This window comes from Anomalospiza imberbis, chromosome 1 (assembly GCF_031753505.1).
Source record: "Anomalospiza imberbis isolate Cuckoo-Finch-1a 21T00152 chromosome 1, ASM3175350v1, whole genome shotgun sequence".
Taxonomy (NCBI): domain Eukaryota; kingdom Metazoa; phylum Chordata; class Aves; order Passeriformes; family Viduidae; genus Anomalospiza; species Anomalospiza imberbis.
Window position 1 is genome coordinate 81,651,591 of NC_089681.1, and position 15,882 is coordinate 81,667,472.

Here is a 15,882-nt window from a genome sequence, read left to right on the forward strand (position 1 = left end):
AAATGTGTTAAGTGTGGAAGGTTTGAGCACGTGAGATGAAAGGTTTTACATTGTGTTCATTAACATGTTCACGATATGGGATAAGGGGTGGAATGTCCTGGGGTGACAGGACATTTTCATGCTTTGTATCCCAATCGTGTATTCCTGTTCCCGTGCTCTCAGTTTGTTTTGTCTATAGCCGTGTCCCTCCCCCGGCTGCTTGCTATGGCTTGCTGCTGCTAGCTTTAGGCCTGCTTCGCTTGCTCTGCTCGCTTGCTTTTTTTTGTTTTTTCTTTGCTTGCCTTATTTTGCCATTTTTCTATTTTTGTTTTTCCCTTCCTTCCTCCCCTTCCCTGAAGACATCGGACCTGCTTCGGACCTTGATTCGGGAACGTCAAGGAACTCCTCCGGAGTCTGCACTACAGAGAAGCTCAGCACCCTCCTCAGCACTGAGACTGCCCAAGCCGTTCGGTCTCTCTCGGACTGGTGAAAACGTTTGTTGTCATCTCGGGCTGTTTTTCTTGTGTTGGGGAGTGTTTTTTTTGCTCTTGCTTAATAAACAAGTTTTTTCCACTTATCCTCCGAGGAAATTCCTCCCGAACCCGGTAGTGGGGAGGGGGGAGGAGTTGTGGGGGTTTGTTTCCTTTAAGGGGCTCCTTCGGAGATTTTCCCCTAATTTGTCCTAAACCAGGACACCTAGAATAGCTCCTGATTCACTCTCATATCAGAGGTTTCCTAATCAAATTGAAACAACTAAACATTGCTACAGAAAATAAGCAAGGTCACAGCATTTGCTAATGAGTATCAGAAATGGATTTTACTGCATGAAAATCTTCATTGTTGGGAGAAAGCCTGTGTTCCCTGAATCTTTAGGGTCACTTCAATTTACATTCAATTGGAGAGAAGTCCTTTGTTCTTTTCTTCCTTCTCACATCCTCTACAACTCCACACTTTTTTTTCCCCCTCTCTCCCTCTGTGAGTTGGTGTTTTGTATCAATGTGCTACTCTAACCACTAAAAATACATCTGAATAAGACCCTTTGCACTGAAGTAGCTTAAATCCACTTCAATTATTATCTAATTTCTCTGTGTTGCTCTGATTGCTGTGAATATAAATTTGGAGATGTGTGATTTCTGGAAAATTATATGGCAGAAGATGCAACAGCATAACTCTGAAGCACACACCAGGGTAGTGTATTATGTTATGAATAATACCACTTAAACATTTGTAAAACGTAAAGCTTTTCTGAGCTCTTGTCCTTCCCCAGAGACTTGAACTCTTGTTGAACAAGCTGTTCAAAGCTCACAACACTGATAAAATCCTACTCCAACAACAGAGTGACAGTGACTTTTTTTTCATTATTTTTATTATTAAATCACTGTTTCAGGTTGCCAGTTGCTTGGTCTTCCTGCAACAACAACAAAAAAAAAAAAAAAAAAAAAAAAAAAAAAAAAAAAAAAAAAACCCAACAGGTATCTATTTGACCTACTTGTCCCTAACCCAGCAATGTTTGGAGCAAGATGAAATGTGATGATAATGAACTTTTCTTGAAAAAGGAATTGCAAACTATGTCCCAGACCCTGCAATCAATTATTCATGTGAGCAACTTTGAACTCAGCAGGAGCACCCACAGGCATAAACCTTCTTACAGGGGAACAGTTGGCAGGATCAAGACCCACCTCAGGAGGAAGACACACAACACAACATTTGAACCCTTTGTGACTCTTTTTATTTTATTATTTTTTCCCCTTTTTGTCCTTGTTATTGCTCAATTTCATTTGCTAGTATATTTCCCACTTCCAGCTGGGAGTAGAAGTGAAGATGCCAAAACAAAAAGACAAAAGCTGTTGTTATGCTCAGCTGGAAGAGAAAGTCCTAGAAATCTCTCTTTCAGAAAAAAAAAAAAAAAAAAAAAAAAAAACAGGCATAGATATTTTCAGACTAATTTTTAACTCCCCAATGGCACCATGATAGTTCAAAGAAATTTTGTAAAATTTGTAATGGAAAGTAAAGGAAGAAGGGCAAGTTGCCAGTGTGTTGTAATTGTCCTGCCTAACTTCCTTCACCATAATCTTTCTTCATCAAGACGTCAACAATCCCTACCCAGATGATGCTGCAGAGCCCTTAAGATGCAGAAAGACTTCAGGTCCACAAGCCATGTAAACCTCAGGCCTACAAGAAAAAAGACATCTCTTGGGATCCTCCTTCCAAAGGAGGCTCAAATACCCCTGGGCAGAGAAGCTGTCACCCTTAGAAAAACTCTCTGCTTTAAAACAAGCACTTCCTCGTCTTTGAGCTCAACAAACTCAGAGAAGGAATGAGATGACTGGCTGTTGATAAAACAAAGCTTAAATGCGGAAGAACTATTTTTGTAGACCTGAATCTCTTATACACAAATGCAGAACCTTGGACTTAAAAGTAAATTACTGAGTCAGAGGAATTAATGTCTCACTTCCAGAAGTAAGAGGAAAAAACCAAAGAAATGAAGACTTTCTAGGGCAAGGTTATAAAACAAATGAGGAACAGATAATGTTAGGATTGTTGGTGTTCCTGAGGAGTAGCAAGCATAAGACATCTCAAGCTTGAAGCCCTTGAAGTAGACATTGCAATTAATGCCACAGAGGGAGAAGCAGGAGAGCATCTGTAAGCTTCTGCAAGGTGATTAATCTAGGGTAACTAACATACTGAAGTGCATGACTGTATAAGAATTGCTCAGAAGAGCTGGAATATGTGGTAAACTAGAAAGGGAAGACATAATCCTGTACAGAGGTGTCCAAGAGTCTTGAAAAGCAAATACACACTATTCATGGCACTAGCCACATGCTTTTACAAGCCATGAAATGCCTCATGAAACACCTAAGTACTCTATTCAAACTGTGTGGTAGCCACTAACACTTTCCAGTATTCAGCTCTGTCAAAATCCTCTGCTAAACAAAATCTGTTCTTCATGCTGCTGCTGGGTAAATAAGCAAGAGGATCCCAGTTGAGATTAAGGTATAGGATGTAAGTGTTTTGCATTGTGTGAGACTACAGCCAGAATACTGTCCTGTTCAAATGTCCACACTACAGGGGGATGACACTAAATTGACAAAGGCTATGAGAAGAGCTGCTTGGATCTTTATATTCACTGAATCACATGCCCTATAGTGACATGTCACAGCCTTATGACAAGGGGATAAAGGCATGATTTGATCAAAAACAGGGGAGAAGCAGAAGAAAAGTCGAAGTCTGAAAGTCAGAGCCAGACAAAATTCAAGATAGCCATAAGGCAGACTTTTTTAACTACCTAGTCTAGTAAGGATAATTAACTACCCGAGTGTTAGAAATATTACAGAGTGGAATCCCCATCACTGGAAGTGCTTCAGAGTAAGGGGATGTCTTTTTTTTTTTTTTTTTCTGACAAGCTCAGATGATAAGTCAATTAGGAAATTCCTGTGGCCTGCATGATTACTGAGGTCAGAAGTGGCTGACAGTGTTTCTTCTGGCTGTGCATTTTGCATGCTGAATGCAAGACAAAACTCCTCCTGCAAAAGTCCACAGTGTATAGCTGAATGCCATCTGTAACTCTGGGTTTGTTTTCCTTTCATCCATTGTTTTCCTTTCATCTGCTGAGCATGTCCTAAAGACTGCCAGTGGTTAGGCTTTATATGGTGCTTAACAGCAGCATTCCTACCATGTCCCAATTATCAGAGCTTTAGAAAATATGAAGGAGATCAGTCATTCCCACCAGCATATATAATCTTTGAAAAGAAGAGTACTCATAACTGTACATTATTCTCATTTTAGCTCTTATGCTGGATCAAAGTAAAAAGAAACACTCCAAATCACTCTGCATCTTTGGTGCTGTGGTATCAATGGGTGTCTTTGGGATCACAAATTGTTGCTTTGTCAGGGAGAAATTAATTCAAAAGTTAGCTCGAACACTTATGGGTCTATATGAGCCAAACAGAGCCATATTCAGTTCTGACAAGCAAAGCCTGTAGACACAAGGAGGCTTTGCATTCCACTAGCTGCAAGAAAACCTCTTCATTTTGGGGGCTCAGTTCAACCTCTGAGAAGAGATAGAAATCTCTTCAGAAAGAAGAGATTCTAACATATCACCAGTTAACTGAAATTGTAAATGATGCAGCAATAAAGGTAATTTCAAAACCAGACTTCAAGAACAATATTGTGGCTATCTCTTATTTGGGAGGTGAGTCTCCCAGGCAGTCAGGGAAGCTAAGGTCCTGATGATTATGGCCTTTGTGACTTTAAGCATTGATGAATGAAGGACTATTGAAATAAATAATTTCGTATCCCTGACAACTGTAGTATTCTAAGATATTGTAAATGCTTATATGACAGAAATATAGCATACTCTCCAGTAGCAGAAAAAAAAATCTTCATAAAGGCTAATAAAAAGTTGGCATCTGTATATGAAACATTTAAATTTATACCAAGATCATGCCAAAACACTATGAAGAGAAAACCGTGAATCAAATGAGGTAATAGCTTTGAAAACATGCAAGAAAATTAATAAATTACATTTCATTTTGCTTTAACCAAAAATTTTAGAAAGCATAGAAAAGCAGATAGATAAACTCATAGTATATAGACTAAAACAAAAACCCATGTTCAGCTTTAGTTAAATTCTTCATGGCTATTCATATAAAAAGCCTGGAAAGAACACCTGAGAGTATGACTGCATTTCATAGAAATAGACCTAACTGTGAGAAAAATGGTAACTCCCAAAACAGCAATGGCTTTCCAGTGGAGTTTTATTAAAACTCTAACTAAATAACCCCCAGGCTCTCCGATGAGCTCAATGAGGCCAAAAGAGCAGTATCTCACCTCTGACCGAGCAAGAGGTAACAATACGTGTTACTCAGGCTAAGGAAGCAATCCTGCTGACTCTGCATGCTGGAAGCCCATTTCATTGATAAATTATGATGTGATCATTCTTGCCAGAGCCTTCGTCGTCAGTTGGAAGAAGTTACGACACAAATTATTCACGTAAATCAGGTCAGATTCATTTCATGTCAGGTTTGGACATACCACCCCAGGCCATTTATTGAAACAAGTACCATTTCACATCACTCACAAGAGCCTTTGGGAGCCTTTTTGCTAAATTCTTTCCTTAGATTTGGCTGGGATGTTCCCATAATTTCTTAATGGCCTACAGTTTGGTGACCAATGTCGACTAGAGTGGATTAGGCTGCTTCACACCCACTCCTCCTGCCTGTGTGTTTCCTTGCATGGTTACAAAGGCAGGACTTCTTCATCCCAACTGGCTGAGTCAGCGCTGGTAGCACTAAAATGAGCAGCTGTGGGGATTAGAGAGTGCAATGTAGGGGTAAACTTGACCATATAAAATGACAGCAGCAACAGACTGCTTATTTGGACCCAGCACAGAATTCAACACTCAATTCTTGAGTTCAGAAAGCTCAGTGCCCAAACTGTTGAACAGCTTGGCTTCTTGCCTGGATATGGGATTAAAAACAAAAAGACATTGGTGGAATTTCCAATAGCTGTTTTGACTGCCAGGTGAATTTATATATCAGGAATTACGATTTCTGGAAGTTTAAAACAAATGCTTCAGTTATCATACCAATCACAGATAAATGAGCTCTATCTCCATAACATTTCATAAAATCCTGCTTCAGTGAAATTGTTGCCCAGACAGATCACATGCAAGTAACTCCATTACTGTGCTCCACAAACCACACAAACCAAAGCAGCTTTTTCTATTATAGTGTGATACTATTTTCAAATCTGTTTTCCAAAGTGCTACTGATGTTTGTGTGGATATTCATCCCTCCAAGAGCTTGTTCTTTTGAACTCGTTGGCCAAATTTAGACAAGCTGAACAAAAGGGAAGAGGCTGTAAAAGTCTTAAATTCCTGTGAGTTTGATGAAAAGAGATGACAGGGTAAGATCTTACTACTGAATGGATCACTGAAAAGCTGTGACCTAACCATAAGATACAATTCTCCCACTTCTAAACACCCACTCCTAAGACAGAAGGTTTTTGTCCAGTGCTCCTAGGCTACCTTCCTTCTAGAAGAGGGAAATATCCATGTCTATTTTAAAGAGACTGTACCTACCGGCTGAGAATCAGTAGCTAAAATTCCCAGAGCTGAGGTAGCACTATGATGCCTTTGTAACTAGTTCAAAACATAGTTTTCTGAACTGTTCTTAATAAAACAAAACAAAAAAAAAAAATCCTAGAAAGCAAAAGCTTTGGAATTTTGTAGATTCCAAACATTATGGTGAGTGTTGGGCTCTGACACTGCTCACTGCACGGCAAGCATTTGGTCCACTGAAGTCCTTCCCATTGGCATTAGCATATCTCCAGGTATGGCTTGACATTGCAGCTTCACCCATGGCTCAGCACAGTGTGGAGATACTTAATCAAGTTTCCACCCTATTAGTGTGAATACCAGGCACAATAATCTTAACACAGCAACACAGAGGTCAGTGCAGGTTACTCACTCCCACTGAATTGACTCCTACCCACATTAGTCCTTTCACGATAACTTTTCAGATGTAGTCAGTGAAGCAGAACCAGTAGACTAGAAGCCCTGAATGAAGTCTGAATATAAACCTACATGCTTTCATTCTTTCTCATCCAATATCTCTTATTCCAGAGTTTGGCAATACAGAGATGCACGACTGCAGTGCACATACCCCCACATGGGCCAACCTGCACATAATGAGCTAGCATAACCTAGAAAGGCTTCAAAAAAGCATGCTTCCCACCTGTCTGGGATTGGAATACTCAGTTCACCTCAGGTAGACTCTATATTAAACACTCTATATTAAACATATCTGAAAAAACTCAAAATCTGCACACCTGCAGCACTGTTTCAGACATACCAATGTGCACTCTAACCTTCAGTGTCACTGCCAGATTACCCACTGCATCCTTCTTTTTCCCTTTCCCTTTCAACTGCTAACTGCTTCTGCATTTGAAATCACTGGGAACAATGAGAATCAAAGCACTGTATGAACACATTTCACTCTTTCTCCTTTCTAATGCATAATATTTTGGTACCCAAAAATGCTTGTTTTGCAGTACTTGAACACATAATGTCGGGAAAAAGCACAAAAACAGAAAGGAAATTGCTCCTTGGCTGAAAGTCCAGCAGTTTGTGAATCACTGCAAACTGACAGACATGTATTGAAGTAGCATGGTTTGCATGGAATAATTTCACAGAATCACTCAATGGGTCAAGTTGGAAGGGACCACACTGGGTTATCTGGTCCAACCTCTCTGCTCAAGCAGGGTCGTCCTAGAGCACATGGCACAGAATTGTGACAAGGTGTTTCTTGAATATCTCCCATGAGGGAGACACCAAAACATCTCTGGGCAATCTGCTCAGTGCATGGTCACCTGCACAGTAAAGAAGTTCTGCCTTGTGTTTTGGTGGAACATCCTGCACATCAGTTTCTGCCCATTGCCTGTTGTATGGTACCACCGAGAAGAGCCTGGACACCCTCCCTTAGATAGACATGGATGAGAATTCTCAGTTTTGTCTTCTCAAGACTGAACAGGTTCAGTTCTCTCAGCCTTCCTTTGTTAGAGAGAGGGTCCAGTCCCTTAATCACCTTTGTTGCCCTCCTCTGGACCCATGCCAGGTGCATCCTGTCTCTCCTGTGCTGAGGAGGCCAGAACTGGACACACCAGGGCTAAGCAGAGGGACAAGATCACCTCCCTCCACCTGCTGACAACAATGCTCTTCCTAATGTACCCCAGGATACCTTTGGCCTTCTTAGTCACAAAGACACCCTGCTGACTCATGGACAGATTGTTGTCCACCAGGACTCTCAGGTCATTCTCTGCAGAGCTGCTCCCCAGCAGGTCAGACCATGTTGGTCCATGGGGTTATTCTCCTCCAGTACAGAGGCAGGATCCTGCCTTTGCTGAATTTCAGAAGGTTCCACTCTGCCCATCTCTCCAACATGCTGAGGTCCTTCTAAAGACCTGCACAGCCCTCTGGGCTATCAGCCACTCTTCCTAGCTTTGTGTCATCGGTGAACTTGCTTATCTGGAAGCAGTTTCTAAAGGAGTGCTTGTAAACTTGTATCTCACCTATGAAATTCCCTTCAATTTTTTTTTTCTTCTGATTTTGTCCTTACTATTGTAATTTCTGGAAGAGTTTGTTTTAAATACCTCTATTGTGACAAAAGGGGAAGGAATCCATATAAGCAAGACATTTCAGGGTGCTCTACCTACATCTTTAATTGAAGAACTCCCTCTAAAATCAAAATGCTCTGTAGACTTTAAACCTAATTTTGATTAGAACATAAACTAAAACAAAGCAACATACAGGAAAACTTGTGTAAATTTGAACCTGTCAAGGGGCAGTTACCAAAATAAATAGTTTCATGGCAGAAGTGTTGCACACCTTCAGTGAGTCCCACTTCAGAGCAGAACATGAACTGAGAAAATTCATAATACCTCTAAAGTGCTCAGATATTATGATATTACCCATGCAAATAATTAAATAGATAGATTAATTTTCTTTTTCGCAATTGAGATCCCTGTTTAGCTCACAATTCTTTTTTACTTCAGTCAATAACTTTTAAACCACTTCCCTTTTAGTAGTCTCTTATCCTTAAAATTTCCAATTAAATTTATGGTTGGAAATTATAGGGCTTTATAGAAAAAAAAAGATTGTATTGTTCAGCTCACGCTACAGTATAATTCAACTGGCAGCCTACAGCCTGATTCCTCTGAGATCCTTGGACAGGGGAACAGGGGAAGAGTTTCTCTATTTCCTGTTAATAGGCAAAAGCAGAAAGATAATGGCATCTGCTGGAGTACTTCGCGCTGCACTCTTTGGACAGATGCCCCTCCTGCCACAGAGGCATTATTAATTTTCCTACTGTGGAGCTGCACTGTCAGCTAGAAAGGGACCTGGGTAACCTTGTTGCCACTCCACCCTCTGCAGGAGTATGTAAAACTGCATATTCTCAACAATAAATATCACAGTTTAAATGTGCAACTGCACCCTTTGTTCATACACCTTGACTACTGGTGATGGCCTGAACTGGAACTAGTTAGGGCCCATGGAACTGGAGAAGTCCTGACATTTGTTTAAACTTTGTTGCAGAGTTTAAATGCTCTTGATATGAATGCAGTGGCAGTGCAGGAGTGAAAATAGAGTTGTCCTGGCAAATGATGGAAACTTCTCTTAGGTGATCATCTTTCAAGGCAATATTTTGGAATAGGTTACTCTACATAATTACAGATTGCTCATGCCTGGTTAAATTGTAGAATAACCAAATCAAAGAATTACAGAATGATAGAATGGTTGAAGCTGGAAGGGACCTCTGGAGGTCATCTGATCTAAGTCTCCTGCTTAAGCAGGACCATGTGGAGACAGTTGTCCAGGGCCACGTCCGCAATACTCCTGGTGTGGTCTCACAAGCACTAAATAAAGGGGAAGGATCACATGCCTCTACATGCTGGCAATACTTTGGTGAACACAGCCCAGGATAACCTTAGCCTTCTTAGCTACTCAGGCATGTTGCTGGATCATGTTCAACTTGGTCTTCAACAGAACCTCCAGGTCTTTTTCTGCAAAGCTGCCTGCAGCTGGGCGGCACACATCATATGTTGGTGCATGGGGTTGTTTCTTCTCAGGTCCTTCTCCTTGTTGAACTTTCTGAGATTTCTGTCGGCCCATTTCTCCAGCCTGTCAAGGTCCCTCTGGCTGGCAGCATGACCCCCTGACCTATCAGTCCCTCTTGCACTCATTCATACCAATACCAGAAAACCACATTGGTACACTAGACCTTTCTTTTAATTCATAGGTGAAGATGAAAAAAAGCAAAGTGAAACACTGTATAGGTAGACCCTCATAAGTATGGGGCAGACTCAAAAATGGGATTGGTAATAACTGATGCAAGTGATAATCTTTCAAACTATAATAAAATTTCTAGTAAAGGAAGTAGGGTGACTATTTTACAAAGGAAAATAGGGTTTGTGTTATGTTTACTTGTTCATCTGTTTTGGGTTTTTTTTTGTTGGTTTTTTTTTTTAGATTTAAAGACATCTATATAATATCAGTAGGAACCAATGGATACATAGCAGGGATTTGGATTTACACTTTATTAGTGAGTTGGTTCCAGAGAATGCACTTATTTCTGCAAACAGAATATGGTAAGGTAATATGGAAAGATAGACAGAAAAGGATTTTGTTCTTCACTACAAAGTAGTCATAACAAGCTTTTGTTTTCTGTCATTACAAAGCAAATAACACAAAAAAAGTGCCTTGCAGCCCAAGAACACCTTGATGACAACAATAGATCATTCATGGATAGGTAGCGATGCATCTACCATGTACATAGGGGACAAAGCACTGAAAATAAGAGATAAAGAAAGTTTGTCTACTTCCCAACTTTCTAGTAATCCAAAAAAACAATTAGAAAACATCACATTTGTGTTTTTCAGCTTTTGTCTGCTCCACACCATATCTTTCATCCCACTTCTTGGATAACTCAGTGTTTGAAAATGAAGTCTAAAAACTCAATGAGTTTCTCCTGATTAAAGGACCATGAAGATCCACCTTCAAAGTTTCATGCAAACAAAATAAACGGAGTCACTGTGTGAGGCAACTGCCACCATGCTGGGCTTATGATTCTGGCAGCTACTTTCAATACTAAGGAGCAGGAAACAGGATGACAGAGGCCTTTCTCTCCATACCAGACAGACACTTAGAGCCTTTTGTTAACATTCAGAACAGTTTCTCTGTTGTCTCAGAGGAGAGAACAAACAAGAATAGTATAATTTCTGCTGCAACTACATCAGTTGATGATGATGACAGGGAAATAGGAAAGGAAGGGCGACCTTACCTCCTCTGCCTTCTGCTCATCAGCAGTACAAAGGCCTAGAACAGCAGAGGGAAGTATAACATGAGAAATTCACATAACTGCAGTCAGATCTAAAGAAAAAAAGAGGTATCTTTTTGGCCTGTGTTCCACCAGGCAAACTTTTATTAAGTACTATTCATATGCACTGTATCTGAATTGTATTATGCTAAACCCCATCAGCAAATATGAGTACATTTATTATTCCAATTAGTTTCTGTGATCGCCCTGGATAATATTAATTTGAGATCTAATGAAAAAAATGGGATAAACAATTCTTTTGTTGAAAGGATGATGAACAAGACTGGTACAAAGTTGATTAAAATAAGTAGAAATCTCTGCTTTCTAATCTGGGATTTTGGCTAATTCAGAGGAACACTGAACACCCATTTTACAATCTTTTTAGCCCCAAGCAGGAGACATGAGAGAGAAAATTCCCAGCAGGGGGTAATGTAATGTGATCTCATTGGGATGTTCCTACAGAGATGATAACAGAAGGTTTTGATCATGACAGGGCACCCTGCAAATGTACTAGCTGGCTAGGATTTGGTAAAAATTTTATGTGTGTGGCTTTTTTTGTTACAGAAGTGACAATATTTTATGGAGTTGTTATTGCAATACTAGTGGGAGAATCATATATTTACCTGATCCCTCTAATATAAAAACCATTCACAAAATAAAAGGGGAAAAATACTGCCTGGAATCCTGTCATTAATTTTAAAGGAATAAATAAGAGTTTACCACCCAAATGCCACTGAAAAGTACAAGCAGTTTGGCATCCAAGTCTTAATGTTGTCTAAATCTGTCTAGGCTAAATGTTTACGTGCAGTTACACGCTCTTTTAATTGAAGAGAAACTGGAAGAGTCATAGATGAGCCTGAATCACAAATTAAATACCACAGGGCTAATTTGCTCCATCTAGAGCTTTTGTTTTAGTGTAAACAAACATCTCTTAGCCTGCTCTATTTTAAGATGAAGACTGTACAGTGAGAAGTGGCTGTTCCTATGATACCTCTGGGAGCAGTGCTGTAAAATATACACCATATTCTTCAACTCTGACACGGAGGGATTGCCAGAGAGCGCAGAGTGGTTGGGTCAGTGTAGTTGCCCGCTCTGCCTCTCACTTCCTTCTGCAGCCTTGCTCTTCCTGATGAGCCACAGCAACTGTTTTATCTGACTGCTCTGTAAACCAGATCACTCAAATGCTTGGGGTTAAAGTAACCCTGAGAAGTTACCGCAAAATAACTTCAGTGACCTAGCTCACTGGTTCAGCTCTCATCGAGCTGTGTCAGCAGAGCTGGACGAGTTGGGACGGTGAACCGCAATGCAGTCTTCAGCATTTCCCAAGCATCCTTCCCAAAAGTAACACGTAATTACACCCTCCTCAGCCTCTGCAGCCCTAGGAGCTGGATGACTCTTAACAAAAATACCAAAAATAATAAGGCTATGCTTTAGCAATATAGTATATTTGGCTTCAGAGTTCATCTTAGATCGTGGATGTAATGTAATAATTCACTCTGTCAGTGATGACAGGTGAATTTCTACCAGTTGGCTGTATCAGCAGTTGTCTGTTGCCCTATAGCCAGCATGCAGCCACTCTACCAACACATTCATTACTGTGAATCTGTGCTCTGTTCAACAACCAAAGAAAAAGCAACTGTGAGCCGGTTCTTGATCCAGACCAGATGTCTGTTTTGCAGCAACCTAGCCCACAGATCCACTGCTTGGGAGTGAGGAATTACAGGCTGGGCAAGGCTGGTGTAAAGGCAGCTTCACTCCCACCCTGTGCATCATGCCTGGCTTGTCCCAGCTCTGTGCCAGCAGGATGGGCCCACGCAAGGAAGCCCAGCAGCTTTCACCTGATATCACATCAGCTCGGCCACAGGAGCTCTCAGTGCTGCTATGGCAATAGATTCATCGTCGTGCAAGCTTGGGAAATTGTTTTCATCCAGCTCTAACAACGTTTTCCTTTAAAAATTTGCCCGCTGTGTAAGAGAGTGAAAGCAGTGATGGATTGCTTTCTACCTGGCAGCTGACACAGTCGGCGAAGGCCAACTGGAAAGGCCTTCTTGAGGAGAGAGAGCTGATGTGCCATTCCAAAAGCCGTACTGGAAGGGGAACTTTTCCATAAAAGGTAATGCCGCAGCTCGGAGATTTTGCAGGGAGATGTTGCAATGTGTCTAGGGCAGCTTCTGCGACAATCAGCTTCCAGTTCCAAACCAATCCTGGTAACAAGTACAGCTTAAGATCAGATGACTGGTTCAGAAGTAACAGGGACAAACCCTCTCCAAAGTCCTTTGGTCATCTTGTGACACAAACTACACTTTGGTGAGATTACTTTGTGCTTTCAAAAGCAGTATTCACCTCCTTAACAAATATGGAGCCTTTGTACGCGTCACTTTTCATTTCAAGATTTCAGATCCGTGAATAAAGCTCACCTGTCTTTTCACAATAATATTGATTTTTTTTTTTTCTGTTGATCATGCCTCTACTCCTTGCAGATTTCAGAGAGCCAGGTTTTGTCTTGCAAACTACCCAAGAAAAGAAATGGAAGTATCTTGTAAATCCCAAACCAAGACAGCATAAGCTAGTGAGTACAAAAAGGATGGAAAAAACATAATATTCTGTAGATGAAATGCAAGGGTAAGAAAGGATTTTGTGTGTGTTCTTGCCTCCTTATGTGCATTAGAATTCATTGCAGCCTTTAATTGCTGGTGCGGATAGATAAAATAGAAGGGCTGAAGAAGAGAGCCAAGGAAAAAATAATGGAAACCTGACCAGTGACAGGAGCTGATTACTGTTGGCAGACTGTATAGGTTTCAAATTCATGCAGTGACTTAGGAAATAAGTCCTGGCTGGGATGCATTTTTCTGGAATATCCCTAAGGAATATCTATCAGTGATTCATCTAAGCAGCCACTGGATATCATTACCACTCTACCAAAAATGAGGATAAAATAACAATCTGGAAGAAATGAAAGAAACAAGTGCCCCAGATTTTCTCTCCAGCTGTAGTAAAGAGATCACAAGGGTGGGTAAAGAAAGGAGGGGGGAATGAGGAAAGGGCTGAACTTTTCATCTGCATGTCCTCAGTTTGCCTTTAAGCTGTGCACATCTAGTTTACTCTTGTCAGAAGCTACCACCACTGTACTTTGTAGCTCTAAAAGAAAGAGATAATTGCCTTTTTTTCCAGTCACATGCTTACTAATACAGAACTTTATTTCTTTTTCCCCAGCCCTACACAGTAGGACCTCCATCATTCAAAATAGTATAAGCTTTGCTAGAGATGTTAATGCACCATCCAGAGCAAATACAATGCACAGGCTTTGACAGGTTCACATTTTGAAGTCCCTTTTGAACTCACAGTTTCTTTTTTGTCAGATGAACAGTGGCCAATTATAAATTATGGCTCTTTCCGAAGGCCCCATCCCAACAGCTCCTTTGAGTTATGTTCCTACTGGGTGTCTGTTACATTAGGCTGATTTTATGTCTCCAGATAGTTGTTGGGCATTTTCCTTGCTGTGGTTGTTAGCTAATTTATAACTAATCATATGGGAGAAAATAGAAGGGGAAATTAATTGTAGTAATAAAAAGCCTTATAAACTTTTTTTTTTTTAAGGACCTGCCAAGAAACCTATTTTTATCCATAGCATCAGATACTCAGCTGGACCTCGAACAACAGTTCACTAATTTACGTCAGATGCCCCATAGAGTCTATTTGATTTGCAAGTTCAAATAGAAGACTGTTATTGAAATCAGTGTTCTTATATATAAATATATAGCTGATCCAAAGAGAATGTAAATACCTACCACAAACCAAATTCACCCTTGATTCTCTGAACCTCGCAGGAATTAACTGCAAGAATTACACTTTGGAGTTTTTAAAACAAGAGATAATTGCCTCTTTTTTCTGTCATGGGTTTACTAATACAGAACTTTATATTTTCCCATTCCTCCACAGTGGGACTTCCATAAGTCAAAGTAATGTAAACTGTGTGAAAGATGCTAATGTTAAGCACTACAAAAATATTCAAATAGGCTATACAGTATTTCAAGTGTGAAACAAAGCCTGTGGGTTCAGGAAATATTTCCTCACCCAATTCAAGGAGAACATGTAAACAGGATTTTTTAACTCTTCATAGTCTGCAGTGGAGCTTTCATGTAGTGCTAATCCCCATAGTACCTTGAGCCCTGACTCAACAAAGATGTAAGTTGAACGCTCCAGACTTGGGTGGACTACCCCGGTGCCCTAAGTTTAGTCTGTTTCTATTAACTTGCAGAGCTGCAACCTAGGTCAATAAACTAGGATTTCCAACAAGAATCCCAAAGCAACTACTGTCTTCCCCTGCATTATCATGGGTCCTTGCTAGTATACTTATTGTCATTCAACTATGAGATAGTCTTTTCCTACAAGAGTCCACCAGCATCACTCTAATTCCTGCTAAAATACTTCCTACCCTAATAGAAGGCCAGCTGAATAAACGGTTAGAAGGAGGATCTAGTAGAGGATGTTTAGCGTTTTCCTTTTCAATATTGTACCTATTAACGGGATCTAGGTGTATCCCACAGCATTGCAGTTCCTGAAATAGCTACAGGAAAAGGAGACAGTGAAATGCAGAAGGCAGTGTGTTAATTCTCTTGTGAATTACTATCACAGTTTGCTACTAATTGAGAATGTAAATAAAAAAGGTCCTGACAATACGTTCTTTCCTAGTGGGGACTATTGTCATTAAATGCAAAAGGCTCCTGCTTCTCTTTCTGACTGGAAATCCTTAACAGAGGCAAGAATACTTCTCTTCATTCAAGGAAAAATGGTCCAAAATTATAATAACACCAGGCTGAGTAGCCAGCTGCATTATGTAGTTTCAATATTTCCTTTGCATTTCATACCAACCATTAGTGAGCTGCCTCATCCTTAGGGACTTTACTTCTGATGTCACACATAGGGTAGTTGTGCAACTTCATTTGAAGGGAGTCTTAAAAAATTCTGCTAAAAGTTTGGCTCATGGTTTCTACAAGTTCCTTGGAAGTGTCAGGGCTTGAGGATGCAG